We start from the raw sequence: 9,978 nt of genomic DNA on the forward strand, positions 1-9,978 counted from the left end.
GAAAAAAGGATTTACTTCTGCGAGTTGTCCTTTGACCTCCACACATAAGTATACTCACTTCCAATAAATAAATAAATAAATAAAACCCAGTTTCCTTTATCAATTCTCTGCATAGGGTAGTTGTGGTTAGTACTTCAGGAAACAAATCTGCTCTTATTTTTCAAGTGTGGGTATTAAGTCCAGGCCTCAAATGTGAGGCCTTCTGCTCCTGAGCCGTATTTCTCAGGCCCTGCTCTTATTTTCCTAACTGTCTCTCATATGAGTCTTCCCCCTCAGCTTGTCTCTTTCTAGCTTGAAATGGCTTATTCTTTCATTTGGCTTTCCTTTAGGACACATCAGGATTTCCTATAAGAAAGAAAACATCCTTTAGTTCCTTCCTATGCATTTTCAGCATTTTCTCAGCTGATAGAACAACACAGTTTTTGGATTTTTTCCCCCCCAGAAAGCAGTCCTAAGGTTACTTGGACCCTATTCCTGGCTTCTTTTTTTTTTGTTTGTTTGTTTTGTTTTTTTGTTTTTTCGAGACAGGGTTTCTCTGTATAGCTCTGGCTGTCCTGGACTCACTCTGTAGACCAGGCTGGCCTCGAACTCAGAAATCCTCCTGCCTCTGCCTTCCAAGTGCTGGGATTAAAGGCGTGTGCCACCACTGCCCGGCATTAAAAAACAGTATTTAATATAAGACAAGTAACTAGGGCTAAGAGTGAAAAAACTGGTATGCAGATATTGAGAAACCAAACTATCCCTTCTTTCATGTCTGTATTCAAGAAGCTGAATGTAGGCTAGAAAAGTGACTTAATGGTTAATAGCATTGGCTGCTCTTCCAGAGGACCTGGGTTTAGCACCCACATGGTAGATTATCACATTCTGTTAACTCCCGTTCCAAGGGAGGCACCTCCCTACTTCTGGCCTCCATGGGCACTGCATACATGTGGTACACAGACACATACATGTAGGCAAAACACTCATATAGATAAAATTAAAAAAAAACCACACATACCCATTTTTAAAAGCTGAATGCTACTAGAGAAAAAACACATTCTGGGTCATCTGGTTTAACTTTACACTCATGATCACAAGCCTCAAATGGGGACCCTATCCCAGCAGGGCTGTCCTACTAAGAACTTAGGTTTCCTCCTCCTGCATTTGCACACCCCTTTACCTCTGTTATCCTTATGATCAATGGGACGTTCCTTTCCAAGGTCATTTCTCCTGGTTTCCATACATCCTCCCATTGATTTCAGTCCTTTAAGGTCAAGCAAGCTTTCCTTTCCCCATATCACTTCTGATGGTTCATAAAAATGCTTGGGAATAATACCATCTCTTTTAGTTAGTTTTTTTGTGACAGGTTTCTCTGTATAGCACTGGCTGTCCTTAAGTAACTCCCTCTGTAGAGCAGGCTCAAAGTGATCTGCCTGCTTCTACCTCCCAAGTGTTGGAATTAAATATGTGAGCCACCACCACCTGACCTCTACCACCTTTTAAAACATCCCCACTGAGTTGAGATGAAGCTCAATGGCAGAGCACATGGCCCTGGGTTGGATTCCTACCACCAAAAGGGAAGCAAAACAAAACTCCTCCCTGATCTCACATCCTTCTGCACATATTCCCAAATTTCAGCTCCACCCACAGCAAAACTCAGGTAGCCCTCGTGTAGCGTACTGTCTCTACTTCTTCACTTTCCTGTTTACTTTTTAACCCAATTTACTCAGGTTAACATCTTCAGTTAGTCCCTATGAGTCAAGCTAGCGTGACCACGATATTTCCCAGTTATCTCCAAGGTAACAAACTAATAGCTAAGCCTCTGGCTGAACTGTACCAGAACTCTCTCAGCACCTGAAAACAGAAACCTCTCTTCCTGCCTCAAACTTACTTCTACAATTCAACACTCTAGGCTTGACTTTCTACTTCCTTCTCTATTGTTCTCTCTCCCTCTCTCTCTCTCTCCCTTTTTTTTTTTTTTTTTGGTTTTTCAAGACAGGGTTTCTCTGTATATCCCTGGCTGTCCTGGAACTCACTCTGTAGATCAGGCTGGCCTCAGAAATCTACCTGCCTCTGCTTCTCAAGTGCTGGGATTCAAGGTGTGTGCCACCACCGCCTGGCTATCCTCTTTCTATTCTTGGAATTTCTCTTCTATCTTTCCTCTAAGTCAAATCATAAACGGAAAGCTCCATAACAATGGTTGAATGGGCTCACGATGTTTAAACACATCTGCTTTAGTTGCTGACATGTGGACATTTGGATTTTACGTACTTCTAAACCTAACTTTCTGATTCTTCTGGGGGGAATAAACAGTATCTGTTGATAATGGGCCAGCATTCCCACAACACAGCATAGGAATACGAATAGAGCAGAAGCAGCTCCCTTGCTGCTGGGTGCATTTGTTATTCAAATAGCTAAAAGCAAGAGTTGGGACTACAGGCCAGAGTCACATTCCAAGGTAATGAGGGAAGAGAAGATTATTAGAACACCTGGCAATAGGGTCTTCCCGGGAGAGGGAAGGGATTAAGTACCACCGACTGGGAACCGAAACAGAAATAACAGTCTTAAAAAACATAGACGTTCACGGTGCCAAATACAGCTAAAGACGACTGCTAGGGTCTGCTAGATCTCCGTACTGAGGTGACTCTGTCCTGGTTCTCTTAATTTCACATCCGGCTTTATAAAGGCCCTTTTCTTGGGAGGAAGACTACTTAAACCCAAACCCCTGAGCAAAGCCGCTAGCCGTCGATCTTGAGTACTGGAGAAGTGTCTGAGAAGTGTGAGAGTGCGGGAAGTCAGTGGATCTTACTCGGTAGCGGGACAGGGTGCAGAGCTAACCCTGGGTTGGACCCAGCAGGGGAGGAAGAGACCGGGCAGGGCCGAACCTTGGAGCTTCCTCGACCCCACGGCCCAGCCCCGCGCGCTGACTTCAGCTACCCGTAGTCCTCCCGCCCTTCTTCACAGCTCAGAGGGGAAGACGAGAGCTGAGGAATCAGGGCAACTAGGCGGAGATCCGATTGCCTAGAAGCCGCAAGCCTCCGCCCAGGAAGCCCCACCCAACGGGAACCGGGGCGCCTCCGCGCCAGCAAAGCCCACGCGCGACCGGGTGAGGGCGCGGAAGGGCGCGTGCGGCGTGACGACGCGGCTCGCGGCGCATCTCGTGACGCCATCGCGCCCGCTTTTGAAAGTTGGCGCCCGGGGCCGCCTCCCATGCTGCCCTGCGCCAACCCCTCCCCTCACCTTTCCTCCCCCGCCCTCAACTCGCCGCCGGCCGGCCCCCCCACCCGTCTCTTCCCTTATCAGCACCCGCGGCCCCGGCAGCGCCGACGCAGGCGCACTGCACGGCGCCGCCGCCATTTTGTGTCCGAGCCTGTGGAGCGATTAAACCGTGCGCGGAGCTGCTTCTTTGGCGGCAGCGGCGACAGCAGTAGCCGGTGCGGGCACGCGGAGCTGGCCGGGGACGCCAGGTGGCCGGAGCGGTGGAGCGGCGGCGGAGCGGGCGCCGCGGGGGGTGTGGCGCGAAGGTAAGGGGGCCCAGGGTGGAGGAGGTTTCGCGGGCCGCCTCTAGGTGTCACGATGGGGCCGCTCCGGTCGGCGCTGGCTGCAGCCCGGCGCCAGCGCCGCCGCCGGGGGGTGTTTGTCTCCCTCTACCGTCCCTGCTGCGGCGCGGCCGCCGCCATTGCCCGGCGCCGCCGCCAGGGCCTGGCCAACCCCCTCCACGCCCGCCCGCCAGCTTCCCTCCTCCCAACATGGTAGGCCTCTGGCGGTGGTGGCGACGGAGGCCTGCGCGCTCGGCGACTCCATTTTCCTTCCTTTGTCTCTACCCTCGAGGCCGGCTTTTGGCCCGGCTGATCTTCGGGCCACGGCCCGCCCTCTGCCCTCCGCCCCTCCCGCGACGGGTACCCCTTACCGAGGCTGGACCTCTGGGGCTCGTTTGCCGCGCTCGCTTCTCCTAGGGGTTCCGAACCCTCTGCCGGCAGCTTAGCCAGGTCCCGGAGCCCTGTGGGTGTCGGGTCCCGACCGACGCGCCTCCGACTAGCCATCTTCAAGTCCACCCGGTCCCGGAACCTACCCGGTCGCCCCGCGTGCCGCTGCTGCAGCAGCCTGGGGTGCTCTCTAGTTTCTCCTAGTCCGATCATCGCGGCTGCCGGACTCCGTCACCGCCGAGTGTCGCAGGCGGCGCTGCTGTGGCCGCGAGCAGAGGGACCCCTGAGCTGCGGAGAGCTCCCTCTGCAAGGCTGGCTGAGCCGCTCGCGCCTCGACGCCGCCCGAGCGGGCGGGGGAACGCGCGCTCGCCGCCCCCGCCGGGCCCCACTGCGCCCCCAAACTCACGCCAGGGCATCGCGCGGGACCCGACCGGTGCGGCCCCCAATGGTGCGCGGAAGAGACGCGAGTTTCTGCACCAAATAGTTTTTCTCCAGCTACGTTCGCACTCTTCAGCCCCTTGAAACGATAGCAGTCAGACTTTGTGCGCTCAGAGATCTCAAAGAGACTGAAACTTAATTTTACTTTCATCGCAAGTGATGAGATAAACTCATAAATTCCGGGAGCATGGGCTGGTTGCGATTGTACAGGCGACGCTGGAGTTTACCTCCTGTTTAAAATGTCCTGACGCTAACTTCGTACTCCACTTAAGACCTGATGCCCTAGGGCTAGGCTTAAGACCGTTCAACCCCTCTAGGATTGTGCAGACCGATCTAATGCGCCAATAGGGTAGAATGAACCTATTCTTGACTAGACTGGTAATTTTACTGTTCGATGAAATGTGAGGGTTGGTGTTGTAATTGAATCTTGGGTCACTTGTAGCAGATGGTTCATAAATATCTGTACCTAATGTAACTACTATTCAGTATCTGACTTCCTGTATTGAGTTTAGCATTAAGTAAACATTAGCAAAGAGACTTAGTAGTTTTTTTGGAGTTTAGATCAACTAAGAAAGCTAAAATTCCAAGGCGTCCATAGACAGGAAAAGAAGTTAAACTGGGTATATCCTGGCTTTAAGTCTTTTGCATTTAAAAGCTTCCGTTGATAAATTCCTGGGGTAACCTTTTTGTGCCCACTCTAACACCTATTTTATTACCATGTGTGGCTTAGGTTCTTGAGAAAACAATCTAGGTAGACACTTTTCAGAAACAGATAATGAGGTGCTTTAACACACGGACACATACACACACACTTTCTCTGTGTTGCCCTGGCTGTTCTTGGAAGTCTATAGACTAGGCTAGCCTCAAACTTAAGATTCATCTGCTTCTATCTTCCTAGTGCTATGGTTAAAGATGTACTCCAATGCTTGCTTCAATCATTTTGATGCTAAGAAACATAGTGTTCACTGTGTGTAATTTCAGTTTGTAGATCTTGGCAACCCGTATTGTATGCAACTCTTTCAACACTCCCCAACTTTTATGCCCTCCCTTAAATGAACCTGGGATTCTCTGGCTAGTTGGGCCACACTAGCCACATTGAAATCCTATGAAACTTTGTTTCTTGTGATGCTTGTGCATGCTTTGCAGTGCTCCTCCTTATGTTCTTAGTCATTCAGCAGCACCTCACTCCTTTTTAGCTCTCCAGAATGCTCTTCCTCACCCTCTCACAATAAAACTGTGCTAACTAAATGTAGTAGTGTAGAGTACCAGCCTTAGTAGAACTATCTTTTTTAAATATATTAGGCCAAACTATGCAATTTATTACATTCTTTAGAGTTTTGCTGTCAAGTTTGTGTTTGACAAGTGCCATATTTTATTAGAAGAATGCCAAAATTTCAGAAGTAGAGGCAGGAAGATAGTTCAAGGTTATCCTTAGCTTTGTAGCAAGATAAGGTGAGGCAACCCTTTGCTACAAGAGACTGCCTTAACAGATGAGAGTGGTTAGGATTTGTTTTTGTAGTACTGAGGTTTGAACTCAGGGCCCTGGGTAAGCTAGGCAAGTGCTCTCTACCTCTGAGCTATTTTCTTAGTCCCTCTCTAGTTTTGAGGTTAAGTCTCATTAAGTTGCCTAGGTTGGCCTTGAATTTAATGTGTAGCTTAGGTAGGCCTCCCATTTTGTATGCTTATGATTTTTAAAATGGAAAGGAAACAACTAAGTCTATAAGGAAAATAAATTGGGGGGGATTAAAGCAAGATAACCCAAAGGGACTATTTTAAAACTATTTTTGTTGGGTATAGTGCCACATATCTTTCATCCCAGCTCTTGAAAGGCAGAGACAGGCTGATCTCTGAGTTTAAGACCAGCATGCACTACTTAGAAAGATCCAGTCTCAAAAACAAAAAAATAAATAAATAAAAAAGGTTTTTAAGTTTTGTTGTTTTTATTTTGAGATCGTGTCTCACTATATAGCTCTGGCTAGCCAGGAACTGACTGTGTGGAACAGGCTAGTTTCCCACTCAGATGCACCTGCTTCTGACCATGATTAAAGAATGGGCCACCACGTCGAGTGGTCTTTGTGTGTGACAGTTAGGACAACCCTGTGGAGTCCATTCTCCTTTCTTTTTGGAGCCCTGGTTGGCTTAGAACTTGCTATGCAGACTAGGTTGGTGCTGAGCAGATCCGCCTGTCCTTACCTTCAGAAGGCTGAGACTGAAGGCTTAGACCATATCACACCCCTCCACACTTTATTTTATTTCTCCTTCTCCTCATCTTCCTCTTTCTCTTCCTCCTCTTCCTCTTCCTCTTCCTCCTCCTCCTTTTTCTTTCTTTTTTTTCTTTTCTTTTTTTTTTTTAACATAGCCCTATCTGTCCTGGAACTGTAGACCAGGCTGACCTCACACCACTTACTACTTGATCTGTCTACTTCTGCCTCTTGAGTGTTGGGATTAAAACCCTGGGGGTTTACTTGGATTCTCAATTCAGGTCATTAGGCTTTTCCTGGAAATAGATTTTACCCACAGAGTCATCTTGCTTAGTCCAAGGATTTAACTTACTTAAATCAATAATGTGACACAGTTACACTAATAAGAAAATCCTGCTTATTTAAGAGTAGTTGAAAAATTCTTAGGGTCTCTCTAATCTTGTAAGGAAATTTAAGAGGTGCAGAAGTTAACCTTAAGATGTGTTCTAAAGAGTTTTAAATTTTTTAAAAAAGGGTATTCAGAATTAAAGGAACTCAACTGGGACTAATGGCTGGCTTGGGAGTTCCTTGGCAGACTCCATATGTGGCTGACTAATGCTGTAGGGAGGAGTCTTATGACAGAATCTTGAACAGTTGTACTTACTGGCAGAAAGTTTCCTTTTGAGCCTCTTTTTCTCCTAGGGATGCTGCTAACATCACAGCCATCCCACATCATCATGTTTACAGACTTTTGGGGGGGGGGGTTGAGACAGGGTTTCTCTGTGTAGCCCTGGCTGTCCTGGAACTCACTCTGTAGACCAGGCTGGCCTCGAACTCAGAAATCTGCTGCCTCTTCCTCCCAAGTGCTGGGATTAAAGGCATGCGCCACCACCACCCGGCAGCACCATCTCTTTTTAATGTAGGAACTCTGACTTGGCCGTCATTACATCTTATTTACATGTCTTGGCTCTAGATGGCTTCAAACTATTGATAAAAATAGATCCTTCAATTAAGAATTTCCAAGTTTAGGAAAAACAATAGAGACAAATATGTATAATGTTACAGATAGGTGCTCTCAGATATGTAGATTTGTCATAGCCCATTTATTTTCAAGCCAAGCATGGTGGTGGTATAAGCCTGTAATCTCAGCACTCAGGAGGCTGAGGCAGGAGGATCATGAATTTGAGACCATTCTGGCCTATATAATGATTCTTGTCTCAAAAATACTAAAAACAACAAAAAGAACTCCTTCTGCGAATGGAGAAATGGCTCAGTAGTTAAGAGCACTTGCTAACAGAACCAAGGATCCGGGTTCTGTTCCATCACCTACATGGTGGCTCACAACTATCTCTAACTCCTGTATAGGGATATTTACTATCCTAACTTCTGGCATCCGCAGATTTAGGTACATGTAGGCAAGATGCTCATGCATAAAATGAAAACAAATCTCTTTTATTTTTATTTTTTAATCTTTAAAAAAAAAGTTGTGAGACAGGTTGGGAAATGTAGTCCTGGTTGGCCTAGAAGCTGTGATGTAGATAGAGTAAGCTAGCCTCAAACTCAAAGCCTTTGTTCTGCCTCTCGAGTATTGGAATTACATGCGTATATTATCCAGCATGGTTGTGGGAGAATACCATACAGACTTTTTTGGTTTTTCTTTTTTTTTTTTTTTTGGTTTTTCGAGACAGGGTTTCTCTGAGTAGCCCTGGCTGTCCTAGAACTCACTTTGTAGACCAGGCTGGCCTCGAACTCAGAAATCCATCTGCCTCTGCCTCCCAAGTGCTGGGATTAAAGGCATGCGCCACCACCACCCGGCTTTTTTGGTTTTTCAAGACAGGGTTTCTCTGTGTGGCCCTGGCTGTCCTGGAACTTACTCTGGGATTAATGGCGTGGGCCACGACCGCCTGGCTGGACTCAGCTTCTTAATCCATATTCTAGCTGGTAAGCACCTGGAAGTAAGGCTTATCCAGTAGGCTCTGGAGAGACTCCCAGCTGGGGAAGGACTATCCACAGTGCACATAAGGTCAAAGAAGTAGGATCCACTTGGAACTAAAAGCAGCTATTTCCAGACTTTCTTGGAGACAGGGATGTAATTCAGTTGATAGATTTCTTGTTTGATCACTAGCACTGAATAAATTGGGTGTGGCTACCATACAGACTTTCTAGTCACTGTCTTCCTATCTTTCTGGCCAATATTTGTGTGTGTGTGTGTTTAATGGTTTAGTATTTGAATGTAAAGATGGAGCAGTGGTATATTTTTCATACACTTGATCTTTATTCTAGAATAATTTAATTTTTTTCCAGGGATGTAAATTCTATTCCCTTTGGTGATATGGAGTTTGATATGAAATTGTTTCTTGGACAAAAATAAGTTTATGGGGCAGTGGTTGCACACACCTTTAATCCCAGCACTTGGGAGGCAGAGGCAGGAGGATTTCTGAGTTGAAGGCCAGCCTGGTCTACAGAGTAAGTTCCAGGACAGCCAGGGCTACAAAGAGAAACTCTGTCAGGGAGTTGGGGGGGGTTATGGCAAGCTACCTCCCAACAAAAGAGCCATACCATCTCTTTATCTTGAGGGGTTTTGGTTTTGTTTGTTTTTAAATTTTATTTATTTTTATTTTATGTACATTGGTATTTTGGCTGCATGTATGTCTTCGTGTGGTTGTTGTATCCCCTACAACAGATGGTTTTGAGCTGCCATGTGGGTGTTGGAAATTGAACCCAGGTCCTCTAGAAGAGCAGCCCTTAACTGCAGAGCCATCTCCTCAGTCCATTATCGTGAGTTTTAAAGGTATTATATTAGTTTTATTGAGCTAGTTGAATTATGAGATGGGTTTCTTCTTTGTTGTACCTTATATATCATTTTTAAAATTCTTTGTTGCTTATAAGAATTTTTAAAAAAAATTTTGTGTATGAATGTTTTTGCCTGCTTGTATGTATATAATCTATGTGCATACTTGGTACCTATGAAGGTCAGAGTGGGTCAGAGTCCCTGGAACTGGAGTTACAGACAATTGTAATTGTAAGCCACCACGTGGGTATGCAAGAGCTCCTCTGCAAGAGCTGCAAGTGCTATTTAATGCTGAGCCATCCCTCCAGCCCCCACCCCCCTTTCCCTTTTTATTGTTTGTTTTTTGTTTTGTTTTGTTTTAGGTAGCCTCACCGCAAACTCATAATCCTACTTCTGTCTCCCAAGTGCTGGAACTATGAGTATGCACCACCATCTTTGAATACTTTAAAGAGTATTTCACTTGGGTGATTAATTTTCTGTCTGTCTGTCTGTCTCTGTCTCTCTCTGTGTGTCTCTGTGTCTGTCTCTGTCTCCCTATCCCCCCAACCCCCCACCTCTCTCTTTCTCTCTCCTGGAATTTGTCGTGTAGATGAGGCTGGCCTCAAATTTGGAGGAATCTTCCTGCCTTTGACTCCAGAGACTAGAGAACTGGGATTAAAAGATA

At 46.6% G+C, this 9,978-nt stretch overlaps 1 protein-coding gene across 2 annotated transcripts in view; it reads left to right on the plus strand.

The window, feature by feature from the left end:
- Positions 1-3,254: 3,254 nt before the first annotated feature.
- The window catches only part of Ctcf (CCCTC-binding factor), a 48,663-nt gene continuing 41,939 nt past the window's right edge, over positions 3,255-9,978 (plus strand). The window contains exon 1 of one of the 2 annotated variants that reach the window (XM_031341203.1): positions 3,255-3,503. The gene's annotated coding sequence lies outside the window, so the exon portion shown is untranslated. The remainder of the gene's footprint in view (positions 3,504-9,978) is intronic. The other variant, XM_031341204.1, reaches the window with a different exon arrangement.

This window comes from Mastomys coucha, unplaced genomic scaffold, assembly GCF_008632895.1.
Source record: "Mastomys coucha isolate ucsf_1 unplaced genomic scaffold, UCSF_Mcou_1 pScaffold22, whole genome shotgun sequence".
Lineage (NCBI taxonomy): Eukaryota > Metazoa > Chordata > Mammalia > Rodentia > Muridae > Mastomys > Mastomys coucha.